The sequence below is a fragment of the Athene noctua genome, chromosome Z, assembly GCF_965140245.1.
Source record: "Athene noctua chromosome Z, bAthNoc1.hap1.1, whole genome shotgun sequence".
NCBI lineage: Eukaryota > Metazoa > Chordata > Aves > Strigiformes > Strigidae > Athene > Athene noctua.
This window is the reverse complement of record NC_134077.1, coordinates 87,287-103,811: the sequence shown is the minus strand read 5'-3', so window position 1 is coordinate 103,811 and position 16,525 is coordinate 87,287. Positions and strand designations below refer to the sequence as shown.

The window sequence follows — 16,525 nt, the reverse complement described above, 5'->3', positions numbered from 1 at the left end:
GTTCCTTCTGTATTTTTTTTATATGTAGTATTTTAACACAGATACTTACTAAAAGTAAGGTGTGTTCTGGAGCATGTTATGCCTATGCAAGACTGACTTCCCTCTGTTTATTTTCTCTTCCCAAAAGCATAATCTTCTATTTCTGTGCATTTACTATTAAACGATACTGTGAAAACAATTTTTTAGTAAAAGAGGAAAGAACCTGTTCCTCAGTGTTCAGATGTTCAGAAGAAACAGACTTTGTTGTCATGGTAAAAGCTGTATGCTTTTTCAGTAAATAAGTTTTTTAAATATCTTGCAGTAGCACTTGAAAACCTCACTGAGACCCTAGCATCTGTACTAAAAGCAGTCAGGGTCAAAGAGGAGACACGGACAGAACAGGACAAATCAGCATCGCTTCCACGTGTTTTTCAGGCTTTCCCAAGAAGCATTAGCAGCCTTGTAACTAGGGACAGTGAGTCCGGATGTGTTCCCGGTGAGTTATTGCTTTAGTAATGTCCTTTTTCCTTAACCTACAGTGTGTAATTTTGACTTCAGCTGGAAAGAGACCTTCTACAATGGAAATCTTTCTCATTCAAAGAAGTTGCATTTTATGAACTTCCCATCAGAGTGGATCTCGAGAGATGACGTGCTGGACAGTAGTTGTCAGCAAGAGGACTTGTCACTCTCCTTAAAAAAAAAAAAAAAAAAGTCACTCTCCTTCCAAAGACCCAAGCACAGCATGTCTTCCTAAGGTTGATGGCATTGCTGGTCTCTGGGTTCTCAGTTGTAACAGCTGGGATGTCATAAAAACATGTTCCTCCGCATGCTTCGGTGCGGCCAAAAGCATTAGTAAATCTGCCAGTACTTCTTGGTAGCACTTGATCCCCTCACCCCCCAGATAAAACCGTCTGAGGGATCTTCTGCCTTGCTGATTTTCCTATCATAAATGAAACTTCTAAAAAGAAGTTAAAATTGTGTAATTTACAAATTGACTTCATTGTTTAAGCGGTAACTGCCAAATAGCTATAGCATGCAATTTATTAGGTGTACTGAAGCAGTTAGCTATTTGTTCTAAATGTTTAAAAAGAGAGGGAGCTGAATGTTACAGGTGTTTTCCCCAGATATTTTGGCAGAGTGCTCTGAAGTATTTACTTGATTTCTATCTCACTTTCAATGTCATGTTTCCCTGGCAGTTCAATAGCATCTCTTCCGGGCTGTGCAGCTGGCTACAGGTCCCTCCTAGTTATGTAACCACCAAAAAACCCCCCTAGTCAAATTATAACAGTGTGTTTTGGAGGTAGATAATTGAATGGCACCAGTTCACAGCTATGCAAGTTCAATTAACGCAAAAGGAAAATCAAATACTTACATAGTGTGTTTTTATTGAATGTATATAAACATGCGTGCCTTTCTAGTATAGAGTGACTTAATGGGCTTTATTTTTTCAGTTTTTACAGTTTTACACTCCTGATGTCACTGACCCGTGCAGCAGCAGCAGCAGCAGCGCAAGGGCCGTGGCTGTCGCGGCGGATCCGTCAGCCGTAGCTTCTGGTGGCGGTGCGGCCTCGTCCTGCACCTCGCAGGGCTCCCTCCCTGCAGCCCTGCTGTAAGGACAGGACGAGACATTCTGACAGCAGCAAGAGCGTTTGCTTTTACGGGCAGGATGTGCTCAGGGTCATATCGCTTGGCCTTCTGGGTGCCTCGAGGGGTTGAAATCGCTCCGGCCTTACCAGGGTGTGTTGTCTGTGGAGCTGACCTGTTCACACAGAGTCCTCCCCGAGCTCCACTGCCATCCTGACCCTTATTCTGACAGAACTTTCTTCTGTTTTATGTTTTCAAGATGCTGGAATAGGATTTGGGGCTTTTGTTTTTCAGATGTGGTGTTGTATCTTGTGACGTCCCCCTGGGCCAGGTTTGCCTGCTGGCCGTTAACCCCCTGACAGCAGGGCCCGCCCTGTGTTGCTGCCACAGCACAAAAATACCCCCAAATCCCTGATTCTGGGTCTGCTGTAAAAGGAACAAGCTTTAGAAAGCTCTTTCCTCTTAGGATATTGTTAATAGAAGGAATAATTAATAAATATTGTTTTATAGTCTTATGCTCTAGGAACAATACTGACAATACTTAGAAAGGCTAGGTAATGAAAAGCTAGACATAGATTAAGTGTATGTTAATTAGAACATTTTAAGTCTTTTTCTCAAAGGCTAAAAGCGAATTATGATGAAGATTATTCAGAAGATACGTAACCATGATGACCAAAGACTGCATCAGTGAGCAGTGGTGTCTGCAGAGGAATTGGAACGGAACGATAAGAACGAGTTGAAACTGTGGAATACAGTGGACTTTTGAAATGGATGATGAATTGAGAGCTGAAAGTTCCTGGAAAATCACGAAAGGCTCTTTGTATTTGGGGCGAGACGCCAGCTGTTTGAGTGGCGTTGCTGGGGGTTCTCTGGTGTGGATTATCCAATACAGGTCAGTTGTCTGGAGTGGATGATTTGTTGGGGTTGTCCCAGGTAAGTGATCTGCTGCGGGTTATCCCAGGTGGACCCCCTGGTGCGGGTCTTGCCCACCCGTGTCCCCCCACGCGCGTTTCTACCCGCACGCAGACCCCCTTGCCGTGTCCACCCCAAGTTCCCCCACCACTGAGGATTTTCTCCACCATACACGGTAGGAGAGGGTGGTTTGTGGTTGGTGGGTGGTGGTGGTTTTTTCTTTTAAATTATTAAACTATTTGTATCTCAACCCATGAGTTTTCTCACTTTCCCCTTCCCGTTCTCTCCCGTACCGCTGGTGGGGGCTGTGAGCGAGCGGTTGTGCGGTGCTCAGCGTCCAGCTGGGCCCAAACCACGACACAGGGTTAGTTGCCAGCCCTGCCCGGCTGATGCTTCAGGCTCTCGTGTTACTGCCACTATCCCGACGGGCCGTCCTTGTTCTTTGCCGCCGCTTTCTAGCGCCCGTTGCTCCGTAAGCAGCAGCGCTCACGCTGTGCCCGCGGACCCGTCTGCCGGCCGCTGGGCCGTAACTGCCGGAGAGAAAGAGCGAAACGGCCCCGGCGCAATCTGAGCCGTTATGCCTCCGCAGGGACCCGCAGGCCCCTTTCTCCCGCCCCTTCCTCTGCCCGGCTGGGCTGGGCAAGTACGGCTGTTGCAGAAGCTGCCACACGCACTGGGGTTCCTTCGGCTGTCGGCTTTGCCCTGTGTCCAGGCTGCCGAGGCCATCGACTGCTGCGCGGGGACACGGGCAGCCTGGAGAGCTTTAGCCCGAGTCCTTCCTTTCCCCTGTGGGCAGCAGCGGTTCTGGCGCTGCTACAGGCAGCCGCTGTCTCGGGGCGAGGCGCCGGGACGGCCACAGGCCGCTGCGCGCTCCAGCCGGAGGAAGAGGCTGTTCTCCGGGCCCCCGGTGCAGGGCAGGGGAGGGACGTTCTGCGCTGCCGACGGCTCTTCCCGAGGGAACTGTGCTCTGGTTTCAGCAGGGAAAGGTGTCGGTCCCAGGCAGCCGCGTGTCGCTGTGCACAGCTGTTCGGCCGGTGTCTTGCTTGTTGGAGAAAAGGCGTATTTCTTGCCTTGCAGTCCTCCTGGCAGGTCAGAGGGTGGAGTGACAGAAGCCTTTTGCCACCACAGCAAGATGAGAGCTGGATTTCTACCAGCACTGTGTGTCAGCTGTGTTGGTAGCTGAGAAGGGCTGGCAGGGCAGGAGATAGGTAGAGGGGTCCCAAATGAAGAAAGTGAGGGTTGGAGCGTGGGTTTTAAGGAGGTGAAGGAGGCAGCCGAAGGCACTGAGCTGCTCGCCTGAGGCAGTGGCGGAACCGCCCCTCCAGCCCCCCAAGAATCGCGTGTTGGAGGCAGCAAAGCGCTCGCTGGCAGGAGCATGTGCTCTCGTGCTCATCATGTGTTTGTGCTCTCTGCTGCCACCCGGTGACCGAAGTCGGGTACTGCAGCGCGGAGATCGCGCATGCGCAGTGGCGCGCCGGTTTTAGTGCTCTCTGCTGCCACCCGGTGACCGGAATATGGTACTGCAGCTCGGAATTAGCGCATGCGCAGTGGAGCGCCGGTTTTAGTGCTCTCTGCTGCCACCCGGCGACCGAAAATTGGTACTGCAGCACGGAGTTGGCGCATGCGCAATGACGCGCCGGTTTTAGTGCTCTCTGCTGCCACCAGGTGACCGAAGTCGGGTACTGCAGCACGGAGTTGGTGCATGCGCAGTGGCGCGCCTGTTTTAGTGCTCTCTGCTGCCACCCGGTGACCGAAGTCGGGTACTGCAGCACCGAGATGACGCATGCGCAATGGCGCGCCGGTTTTAGTGCTCTCTGCTGCCACCAGCTGACCGAATTCGGGTAATGCAGCACGGAGTTGGCGCATGCGCAGTGGCGCGCCGGTTTTGAGTGCTCTCTGCTGCCACCCGATGACCGAATTCGGGTACTGCAGCACGGAGTTGGTGCATGCGCAGTGGCGCGCCTGTTTTAGTGCTCTCTGCTGCCACCCGGTGACCGAAGTCGGGTACTGCAGCACCGAGTTGGCGCATGCGCAATGGCGCGCCGGTTTTAGTGCTCTCTGCTGCCACCCGATGACCGAAGTCGGGTACTGCAGCACGGAGTTGGCGCATGCGCATTGGCGCGCCGGTTTTAGTGCTCTCTGCTGCCACCCGGCGATCTTAATCTGGTACTGCAGCGCGGAGTTGGCGCATGCGCAGTGGCGCGCCCTTTTTAGTGCTCTCTGCTGCCACCCGGTGACCGGAATATGGTACTGCAGCTCGGAATTAGCGCATGCGCAGTGGCGCGCCTGTTTTAGGGCTCTCTGCTGCCACCGGATGACCGAAGTCGGGTACTGCAGTACGGAGTTGGCGCATGCGCAGTGGCGCGCCGGTTTTGAGTGCTCTCTGCTGCCACCCGATGACCGAATTCGGGTACTGCAGCACGGAGTTGGCGCATGCGCAGTGGCGCGCCTGTTTTGAGTGCTCTCTGCTGCCACCCGATGACGGAATTCGGGTACTGCAGCACGGAGTTGGCGCATGCGCAATGGCGCGCCGGTTTTAGTGCTCTCTGCTGCCACCCGGTGATCTTAATCTGGTACTGCAGCGCGGAGTTGGCGCATGCGCAGTGGAGCGCCCTTTTTAGTGCTCTCTGCTGCCACCCGGTGACCGAAAACTGGTACTGCAGCTCGGAGTTGGCGCATGCGCAGTGGCGCGCCAGTTTTAGTACTCTCTTCTGCCACCCGGTGACCGAAATCTGGTACTGCAGCACGGAATTCGCGCATGCGCAGTGGCGCGCCGGTTTTAGGGCTCTCTGCTGCCACCAGATGACCGAAGTCGGGTACTGCAGTACGGAGATGGCGCATGCACAATGGCGCGCCTGTTTTGAGTGCTCTCTGCTGCCACCCGATGACCGAATTCGGGTACTGCAGCACGGAGTTCGCGCATGCGCAGTGGCGCGCCTGTTTTGAGTGCTCTCTGCTGCCACCCGATGACCGAATTCGGGTACTGCAGCACGGAGTTGGCGCATGCGCAGTGGCGCGCCCTTTTTAGTGCTCTCTGCTGCCACCCGGTGATCTTAATCTGGTACTGCAGCTCGGAATTAGCGCATGCGCAGTGGAGCGCCGCTTTTAGTGCTCTCTGCTGCCACCAGCTGACCGATGTCGGGTACTGCAGCACGGAGTTGGCGCATGCGCATTGGCGCGCCGTTTTTAGTGCTCTCTGCTGCCACCCGATGACGGAATTCGGGTACTGCAGCACGGAGTTGGCGCATGCGCAATGGCGCGCCGGTTTTAGTGCTCTCTGCTGCCACCCGGAGATCTTAATCTGGTACTGCAGCGCGGAGTTGGCGCATGCGCAGTGGCGCGCCGGTTTTAGGACTCTCTGCTGCCACCAGCTGACCGATGTCGGGTACTGCAGCACGGAGTTGGCGCATGCGCAGTGGCGCGCCGGTTTTGAGTGCTCTCTGCTGCCACCCGATGACCGAATTCGGGTACTGCAGCACGGAGTTGGCGCATGCGCAGTGGCGCGCCTGTTTTGAGTGCTCTCTGCTGCCACCCGATGACGGAATTCGGGTACTGCAGCACGGAGTTGGCGCATGCGCAATGGCGCGCCGGTTTTAGTGCTCTCTGCTGCCACCCGGTGATCTTAATCTGGTACTGCAGCGCGGAGTTGGCGCATGCGCAGTGGAGCGCCCTTTTTAGTGCTCTCTGCTGCCACCCGGTGACCGAAAACTGGTACTGCAGCTCGGAGTTGGCGCATGCGCAGTGGCGCGCCAGTTTTAGTACTCTCTGCTGCCACCCGGTGACCGAAATCTGGTACTGCAGCTCGGAATTCGCGCATGCGCAGTGGCGCGCCGGTTTTAGTGCTCTCTGCTGCCACCTGATGACCGAAGTCGGGTACTGCAGCACGGAGTTGGCGCATGCGCAATGGCGCGCCTGTTTTGAGTGCTCTCTGCTGCCACCCGATGACCGAATTCGGGTACTGCAGCACGGAGTTGGTGCATGCGCAGTGGCGCGCCTGTTTTAGTGCTCTCTGCTGACACCCGATGACCGAAGTCGGGTACTGCAGCACCGAGTTGGCGCATGCGCAGTGGCGCGCCGGTTTTAGTGCTCTCTGCTGCCACCCGGTGACCGAACTTGGGTACTGCAGCTCGGATTTGGCGCATGCGCAGTGGCGCGCCGGTGTTAGTGCTCTCTGCTGCCACCCCGTGACCGAAGTCGGGTACTGCAGCTCGGAATTGGCGCATGCGCAGTTGCGCGACCGTTTTAGTGCTCTCTGCTGCCACCCGATGACCGAAGTCGGGTACTGCAGCACGGAGTTTGGCGGTATAGGTGCCGGGAAGGGGCGTTCCCCGGTTCCGGGGGCGCGGTGCCGGCCCAGAAGATGGCGGCGGTGGCCGAGCGCGTCCCGCGGCTCCGTCCCGCTCCGTGCGGCAGCTGGATCCTTGCCGGGGCAGGTGAGGGGCCGCGGGCACGGCGGGTCTTGCGTGCGGGGGCCTTGCAGTCGGCGCCTCTGCGGGCGGCTCTGGGCTCTGTTCCCCTGGGGCTGGGGAAGGGGGCAGCAGCGGCCCTGGCCCGAGCGCTGGCCCGGCGCCGTCGGGGGGGTTTAGGGCCGAGCAGGCGCAGCTTCATTCCGCCTCCGGCTGCTCCTTGCTGGTGCCGGGCGGGGAAGGGCCCGGGCGGGCCGGGCTTCGCTCTCGGGGTGGCTGGGCCCTGCTCCCCGCGGGGGTGCTCCGGCCCGGGGGGTGGGCCTGGCGATGCTGGCGGTCGCGGAGAAATAAAGCCTGAAACGGCGATTCTAAACCAGTGCCCTGCTCGGGCTGGTGCTGCCCCGCGGAGAGGTGGGGCCGGGCCCTCGGCAGTTCCCCGAAACTGCACGTGGGGCTCTGGGGGTGCAGGGATGGGGGTGGCTGCATTCCCCGCTCGGCATCGCCCGTGGGGTCTGCAGAGGGGGTCAGAGAGCAGACGGGGTGAGCTGTTGTGGGGGCTGGAAGTGGAGACCGGGAGTTTCCGTTGCTGGGGCTTGAGGAGAGGCCGATGTGGCTGTTTTGGGGGCTCGGAAACAGCTTGGGTTGTGCTTTCTCAGGCCCTGGCAGAGGGGCGTAAGTCGTTTGGTTTTGGGCTCAGGAATAGAGGTCAAGTGCTGTGGCTTTAGGGCTTGAGAACAAGCTCAGAAATGGTTGCTAAGGGTGATGGTTTGGGGGCCAAAAGCAGAAGCCAGTTTGGGTGTTTGTGCAGGGCCGGGGGAGGGCGTTGGCGGCAGTGAGGGAAAGCAGGGGGTGGGCAGGGTGTGTGCACCCTCCCTGGAGGTCGGACCCCAGAGCTTGCAAGTCCGGAGTGCACCCGGCCGAACTTGATATCTGAGGTGGTCTCTGGGTAGAAAGATGCTTTTCAGACCCTGCATGCCCTCTTTGAGCCCAGCTCTTCTTTGTACGCTAGAATAGTTACTAAATAATTAATCGTTCAAACTAATGTTCATACAGTGTACAGCTATGATGTTATGGCAGCAATTGATTTACAGCCTTGTCAAAAGCCCAGACTGTTGTGACTAGATGGAGCTTGTAAGGAGAAGCAGCTGAAAGAACCTGGAGCTTCAGAGCAGAGCTGAAGCTTCGCTGAGCCAGACGCGTAGCCAGGAGGAGCTGGAATGAGATGGGGTGTCTGCTCTCCGGAGCCGGCATTAGCCAGAGCCTCGATTCACTGTGGCTGTGACGAGCAGGAGCTGTGCTCTGCCAGGGCGTCGACTGGCTGGAGCACCCCTTGGCTCGACGGGCCCCCCTGGCATGGCTGAGGAGCGGCCAGGCGCAGGCAGGGCTGTCCCCAGCCAGGAGCTCCGGGCAGCAGGGAGGAGAGTCGTCCTGCTGCCAGTGGGGAGCCTGGCCTCTTCCCTCGGGGATTAAATCCATGCGGAGGGTCTCTCCTGGTCCCATTCCCGAGGGCAGAAGGGAGGTGGGGTTCCCCTGGCTCTCCTGGGGCGTGGGCGAGGTGGCAGCACAAGGTGTCGGTGTCTCCTCGGTACCTGGCAAAGGGGAGAGAAGCAGGGGTCAGAGCTCCCTGGGTGCCTGGCCCAGCCCTGCACAGTTCCCCTGTCAAAATCCTTCCCTGTCTTTTCACCGCTGTCTGGCTGGGACAAGCAGGTTCATTTTTTGCCTCCTTTTTTCCCAGTGTCACCTCCTGTGTCACGTGAAGAAAAAGCCTGGATGGTTTATTGCAGTCGCTGCTCAGGTAATCACATATATGGGGCTGGGGGAGTGGGGAGAAGCATTTGCAAGTTCAAGGGCACTACAGATAGATCCTTCACATCAAACCCACGGAAGAGGCAAATTTGCTGCCAGTGCAGAAAAGCTGATGGAAAATTGCAGTTAATGGCACATGCCCTGTTCCTGAATTGGTCCCTTTATCGTTAGAAGTGTTTTCCTTTCAAGTGCGAGAATGGACTCTCATCTGTAATCGTTAAGAGCTGCCTGTTACCTTCTTTAGGGTCAAGTATTCCTCTTCTATTTGTTTGTACCAATTTTATGGGCAAGTTGGAAATAACCTTTTTTTTTTTTTTTCTGTATTGACTGAATTTTTAGTAACACGTAGTATCATTATAGTTAGCTGATGAGCATCAAGGTGCTAGTTGAAATGTAATGAATGAAATGTGATGGAAACTGATACTTAAATGTGTGTGGGTTTTTTTTTTTTTTTGAGTGGTTAATGGCATGTTGCCCTGTGGCTCAATCCCCATTCTGTTCAGTGGAGTCTTCAGTCTAGGACTTTTTATGTAAAAAAGTTTCTCCTTCTGATAAAGGACTAGTCATTCGTAAGATAGAGGCATAGCCTTGGAAAGTCGCTTAGGTACATGATCAGAACTAAAGCCAAATTTCACTTAATGTTGCTGCTGTTGGTCTTCATTAATTTCCCCACCGCTCCTCATGAATCATACTTTTTTCAGTCTCTAACACAATTTTTTTTTTTTTTTTTTTCCCCCTGGGAAAGACTGTCTGCTGCCTTCCTGTGTGTGAAATGAAGCTGTTTGGTTTTCTCCCTTGTTTCTGGTCCAAATATTTCCGAAGCTGTTGTGGGTTTGCATTTTCATAGAGTTCTACTTAGAGATTACTTCTACTGCGGCAAAGTGTCAAGGTACAGTTTCCAGTTTAAATCTTCAGAAATTACATTCACGGAAATCTGTAACTCACAGCGTAGGTGAAATTAATCTGGTGCCTGCAGCTGTGCTTGCAGGGATGCTTGGGGGCTCCTCATCAAAACAGTGAGGTTTGTGTGGACATCTGCAGGGTTATGCTCTGGGTCTGAGAGCATGAGGTGGTATTGCTGATGGAAGATGGTATAGAGCATGTGCCTGTTAAATCTAAGGACAGTCCGAAGCTGGGAGGGACCCTAAGCAGGTTTGGTGGCACAGCTACAGTTTTAAAAGATCTTGACTGTTTAGAGAAAGGGCATGGAAAAAACATTTCTCTCTTTTGCAGGGAGGCAGTTTGCAAGGACAGGTGGGTTGCTGTGGTCTTTAACAAAAATATTCAACTTGGGCTGTATAGGGTGAGGAAGTCTTGGCTAAGGCTTGAGAAAGGGCATGTAGATATGTCTGTGTCTGTTGCTTGTGGGTATCTGGGAAGGAGAATTCTAGTGAAGCTGAAGCTGCCAGTGAGTCAAAAAAAGGGCACGGTTGTCTAAAAAATGCAAAAGCTCTCATGTCCTGCGCCAAGAACTGTACCAAAGATGATGAAAACTATTTTTTTCCTCTGCTCAGTTGTACTGTCTTCACAAATCTTCCCCCAAAAAAAGAAGCTTTAGACTCCTACCCGTCTTTATGCTAAAGGTTTTTTCCTCTGTCAGCTGGATGTCAACTGCCCCCATTTCACCGTGGTCGCCCTTTCTTGTGCTATGAAAGTATGAGAGGGATGGAAGGAATCCAGAACGGTCTGCAAGTACAAGGTAGGTCTAGGACATGTGTCTGCATTTTCCCAAGGCACTGGTAGTGTGGACTTTAAAGTTAACATTAAGATTGTGCCAATGTTCCTTCTGTATTTTTTTTATATGTAGTATTTTAACACAGATACTTACTAAAAGTAAGGTGTGTTCTGGAGCATGTTATGCCTATGCAAGACTGACTTCCCTCTGTTTATTTTCTCTTCCCAAAAGCATAATCTTCTATTTCTGTGCATTTACTATTAAACGATACTGTGAAAACAATTTTTTAGTAAAAGAGGAAAGAACCTGTTCCTCAGTGTTCAGATGTTCAGAAGAAACAGACTTTGTTGTCATGGTAAAAGCTGTATGCTTTTTCAGTAAATAAGTTTTTTAAATATCTTGCAGTAGCACTTGAAAACCTCACTGAGACCCTAGCATCTGTACTAAAAGCAGTCAGGGTCAAAGAGGAGACACGGACAGAACAGGACAAATCAGCATCGCTTCCACGTGTTTTTCAGGCTTTCCCAAGAAGCATTAGCAGCCTTGTAACTAGGGACAGTGAGTCCGGATGTGTTCCCGGTGAGTTATTGCTTTAGTAATGTCCTTTTTCCTTAACCTACAGTGTGTAATTTTGACTTCAGCTGGAAAGAGACCTTCTACAATGGAAATCTTTCTCATTCAAAGAAGTTGCATTTTATGAACTTCCCATCAGAGTGGATCTCGAGAGATGACGTGCTGGACAGTAGTTGTCAGCAAGAGGACTTGTCACTCTCCTTAAAAAAAAAAAAAAAAAAGTCACTCTCCTTCCAAAGACCCAAGCACAGCATGTCTTCCTAAGGTTGATGGCATTGCTGGTCTCTGGGTTCTCAGTTGTAACAGCTGGGATGTCATAAAAACATGTTCCTCCGCATGCTTCGGTGCGGCCAAAAGCATTAGTAAATCTGCCAGTACTTCTTGGTAGCACTTGATCCCCTCACCCCCCAGATAAAACCGTCTGAGGGATCTTCTGCCTTGCTGATTTTCCTATCATAAATGAAACTTCTAAAAAGAAGTTAAAATTGTGTAATTTACAAATTGACTTCATTGTTTAAGCGGTAACTGCCAAATAGCTATAGCATGCAATTTATTAGGTGTACTGAAGCAGTTAGCTATTTGTTCTAAATGTTTAAAAAGAGAGGGAGCTGAATGTTACAGGTGTTTTCCCCAGATATTTTGGCAGAGTGCTCTGAAGTATTTACTTGATTTCTATCTCACTTTCAATGTCATGTTTCCCTGGCAGTTCAATAGCATCTCTTCCGGGCTGTGCAGCTGGCTACAGGTCCCTCCTAGTTATGTAACCACCAAAAAACCCCCCTAGTCAAATTATAACAGTGTGTTTTGGAGGTAGATAATTGAATGGCACCAGTTCACAGCTATGCAAGTTCAATTAACGCAAAAGGAAAATCAAATACTTACATAGTGTGTTTTTATTGAATGTATATAAACATGCGTGCCTTTCTAGTATAGAGTGACTTAATGGGCTTTATTTTTTCAGTTTTTACAGTTTTACACTCCTGATGTCACTGACCCGTGCAGCAGCAGCAGCAGCAGCGCAAGGGCCGTGGCTGTCGCGGCGGATCCGTCAGCCGTAGCTTCTGGTGGCGGTGCGGCCTCGTCCTGCACCTCGCAGGGCTCCCTCCCTGCAGCCCTGCTGTAAGGACAGGACGAGACATTCTGACAGCAGCAAGAGCGTTTGCTTTTACGGGCAGGATGTGCTCAGGGTCATATCGCTTGGCCTTCTGGGTGCCTCGAGGGGTTGAAATCGCTCCGGCCTTACCAGGGTGTGTTGTCTGTGGAGCTGACCTGTTCACACAGAGTCCTCCCCGAGCTCCACTGCCATCCTGACCCTTATTCTGACAGAACTTTCTTCTGTTTTATGTTTTCAAGATGCTGGAATAGGATTTGGGGCTTTTGTTTTTCAGATGTGGTGTTGTATCTTGTGACGTCCCCCTGGGCCAGGTTTGCCTGCTGGCCGTTAACCCCCTGACAGCAGGGCCCGCCCTGTGTTGCTGCCACAGCACAAAAATACCCCCAAATCCCTGATTCTGGGTCTGCTGTAAAAGGAACAAGCTTTAGAAAGCTCTTTCCTCTTAGGATATTGTTAATAGAAGGAATAATTAATAAATATTGTTTTATAGTCTTATGCTCTAGGAACAATACTGACAATACTTAGAAAGGCTAGGTAATGAAAAGCTAGACATAGATTAAGTGTATGTTAATTAGAACATTTTAAGTCTTTTTCTCAAAGGCTAAAAGCGAATTATGATGAAGATTATTCAGAAGATACGTAACCATGATGACCAAAGACTGCATCAGTGAGCAGTGGTGTCTGCAGAGGAATTGGAACGGAACGATAAGAACGAGTTGAAACTGTGGAATACAGTGGACTTTTGAAATGGATGATGAATTGAGAGCTGAAAGTTCCTGGAAAATCACGAAAGGCTCTTTGTATTTGGGGCGAGACGCCAGCTGTTTGAGTGGCGTTGCTGGGGGTTCTCTGGTGTGGATTATCCAATACAGGTCAGTTGTCTGGAGTGGATGATTTGTTGGGGTTGTCCCAGGTAAGTGATCTGCTGCGGGTTATCCCAGGTGGACCCCCTGGTGCGGGTCTTGCCCACCCGTGTCCCCCCACGCGCGTTTCTACCCGCACGCAGACCCCCTTGCCGTGTCCACCCCAAGTTCCCCCACCACTGAGGATTTTCTCCACCATACACGGTAGGAGAGGGTGGTTTGTGGTTGGTGGGTGGTGGTGGTTTTTTCTTTTAAATTATTAAACTATTTGTATCTCAACCCATGAGTTTTCTCACTTTCCCCTTCCCGTTCTCTCCCGTACCGCTGGTGGGGGCTGTGAGCGAGCGGTTGTGCGGTGCTCAGCGTCCAGCTGGGCCCAAACCACGACACAGGGTTAGTTGCCAGCCCTGCCCGGCTGATGCTTCAGGCTCTCGTGTTACTGCCACTATCCCGACGGGCCGTCCTTGTTCTTTGCCGCCGCTTTCTAGCGCCCGTTGCTCCGTAAGCAGCAGCGCTCACGCTGTGCCCGCGGACCCGTCTGCCGGCCGCTGGGCCGTAACTGCCGGAGAGAAAGAGCGAAACGGCCCCGGCGCAATCTGAGCCGTTATGCCTCCGCAGGGACCCGCAGGCCCCTTTCTCCCGCCCCTTCCTCTGCCCGGCTGGGCTGGGCAAGTACGGCTGTTGCAGAAGCTGCCACACGCACTGGGGTTCCTTCGGCTGTCGGCTTTGCCCTGTGTCCAGGCTGCCGAGGCCATCGACTGCTGCGCGGGGACACGGGCAGCCTGGAGAGCTTTAGCCCGAGTCCTTCCTTTCCCCTGTGGGCAGCAGCGGTTCTGGCGCTGCTACAGGCAGCCGCTGTCTCGGGGCGAGGCGCCGGGACGGCCACAGGCCGCTGCGCGCTCCAGCCGGAGGAAGAGGCTGTTCTCCGGGCCCCCGGTGCAGGGCAGGGGAGGGACGTTCTGCGCTGCCGACGGCTCTTCCCGAGGGAACTGTGCTCTGGTTTCAGCAGGGAAAGGTGTCGGTCCCAGGCAGCCGCGTGTCGCTGTGCACAGCTGTTCGGCCGGTGTCTTGCTTGTTGGAGAAAAGGCGTATTTCTTGCCTTGCAGTCCTCCTGGCAGGTCAGAGGGTGGAGTGACAGAAGCCTTTTGCCACCACAGCAAGATGAGAGCTGGATTTCTACCAGCACTGTGTGTCAGCTGTGTTGGTAGCTGAGAAGGGCTGGCAGGGCAGGAGATAGGTAGAGGGGTCCCAAATGAAGAAAGTGAGGGTTGGAGCGTGGGTTTTAAGGAGGTGAAGGAGGCAGCCGAAGGCACTGAGCTGCTCGCCTGAGGCAGTGGCGGAACCGCCCCTCCAGCCCCCCAAGAATCGCGTGTTGGAGGCAGCAAAGCGCTCGCTGGCAGGAGCATGTGCTCTCGTGCTCATCATGTGTTTGTGCTCTCTGCTGCCACCCGGTGACCGAAGTCGGGTACTGCAGCGCGGAGATCGCGCATGCGCAGTGGCGCGCCGGTTTTAGTGCTCTCTGCTGCCACCCGGTGACCGGAATATGGTACTGCAGCTCGGAATTAGCGCATGCGCAGTGGAGCGCCGGTTTTAGTGCTCTCTGCTGCCACCCGGCGACCGAAAATTGGTACTGCAGCACGGAGTTGGCGCATGCGCAATGACGCGCCGGTTTTAGTGCTCTCTGCTGCCACCAGGTGACCGAAGTCGGGTACTGCAGCACGGAGTTGGTGCATGCGCAGTGGCGCGCCTGTTTTAGTGCTCTCTGCTGCCACCCGGTGACCGAAGTCGGGTACTGCAGCACCGAGATGACGCATGCGCAATGGCGCGCCGGTTTTAGTGCTCTCTGCTGCCACCAGCTGACCGAATTCGGGTAATGCAGCACGGAGTTGGCGCATGCGCAGTGGCGCGCCGGTTTTGAGTGCTCTCTGCTGCCACCCGATGACCGAATTCGGGTACTGCAGCACGGAGTTGGTGCATGCGCAGTGGCGCGCCTGTTTTAGTGCTCTCTGCTGCCACCCGGTGACCGAAGTCGGGTACTGCAGCACCGAGTTGGCGCATGCGCAATGGCGCGCCGGTTTTAGTGCTCTCTGCTGCCACCCGATGACCGAAGTCGGGTACTGCAGCACGGAGTTGGCGCATGCGCATTGGCGCGCCGGTTTTAGTGCTCTCTGCTGCCACCCGGCGATCTTAATCTGGTACTGCAGCGCGGAGTTGGCGCATGCGCAGTGGCGCGCCCTTTTTAGTGCTCTCTGCTGCCACCCGGTGACCGGAATATGGTACTGCAGCTCGGAATTAGCGCATGCGCAGTGGCGCGCCTGTTTTAGGGCTCTCTGCTGCCACCGGATGACCGAAGTCGGGTACTGCAGTACGGAGTTGGCGCATGCGCAGTGGCGCGCCGGTTTTGAGTGCTCTCTGCTGCCACCCGATGACCGAATTCGGGTACTGCAGCACGGAGTTGGCGCATGCGCAGTGGCGCGCCTGTTTTGAGTGCTCTCTGCTGCCACCCGATGACGGAATTCGGGTACTGCAGCACGGAGTTGGCGCATGCGCAATGGCGCGCCGGTTTTAGTGCTCTCTGCTGCCACCCGGTGATCTTAATCTGGTACTGCAGCGCGGAGTTGGCGCATGCGCAGTGGAGCGCCCTTTTTAGTGCTCTCTGCTGCCACCCGGTGACCGAAAACTGGTACTGCAGCTCGGAGTTGGCGCATGCGCAGTGGCGCGCCAGTTTTAGTACTCTCTGCTGCCACCCGGTGACCGAAATCTGGTACTGCAGCTCGGAATTCGCGCATGCGCAGTGGCGCGCCGGTTTTAGGGCTCTCTGCTGCCACCAGATGACCGAAGTCGGGTACTGCAGTACGGAGATGGCGCATGCGCAATGGCGCGCCTGTTTTGAGTGCTCTCTGCTGCCACCCGATGACCGAATTCGGGTACTGCAGCACGGAGTTCGCGCATGCGCAGTGGCGCGCCTGTTTTGAGTGCTCTCTGCTGCCACCCGATGACCGAATTCGGGTACTGCAGCACGGAGTTGGCGCATGCGCAGTGGCGCGCCCTTTTTAGTGCTCTCTGCTGCCACCCGGTGATCTTAATCTGGTACTGCAGCTCGGAATTAGCGCATGCGCAGTGGAGCGCCGCTTTTAGTGCTCTCTGCTGCCACCAGCTGACCGATGTCGGGTACTGCAGCACGGAGTTGGCGCATGCGCATTGGCGCGCCGTTTTTAGTGCTCTCTGCTGCCACCCGATGACGGAATTCGGGTACTGCAGCACGGAGTTGGCGCATGCGCAATGGCGCGCCGGTTTTAGTGCTCTCTGCTGCCACCCGGAGATCTTAATCTGGTACTGCAGCGCGGAGTTGGCGCATGCGCAGTGGAGCGCCCTTTTTAGTGCTCTCTGCTGCCACCCAGTGACCGAAGTCGGGTACTGCAGCTCGGAATTCGCGCATGCGCAGTGGCGCGCCGGTTTTAGGACTCTCTGCTGCCACCAGCTGACCGATGTCGGGTACTGCAGCACCGAGTTGGCGCATGCGCATTAGCGCGCCGTTTTTAGTGCTCTCTGCTGCCACCCGATGACCGAAGTCGGGTACTGCAGCACGGAGTTGGCGCATGCGCAGTGGCGC

The 16,525-nt window shown here is 54.2% G+C and overlaps 1 long non-coding RNA gene across 4 annotated transcripts; it reads left to right on the top strand.

Annotated features, from left to right (window-relative positions):
- The first annotated feature begins 8,395 nt into the window (after positions 1-8,395).
- LOC141973892 (uncharacterized) lies at positions 8,396-13,183 on the top strand. Of its 4 annotated transcripts, none has more exons than XR_012635614.1 (4): positions 8,396-8,676; positions 9,433-10,386; positions 10,881-10,941; positions 11,897-13,183. It is a non-coding gene; the product is annotated as an uncharacterized LOC141973892 (long non-coding RNA). The 4 variants fall into 4 exon arrangements; XR_012635616.1 differs by having other exon boundaries at positions 8,396-10,386; positions 11,897-12,054; positions 12,650-13,183; XR_012635613.1 differs by having other exon boundaries at positions 8,396-10,386.
- Positions 13,184-16,525: the final 3,342 nt, after the last annotated feature.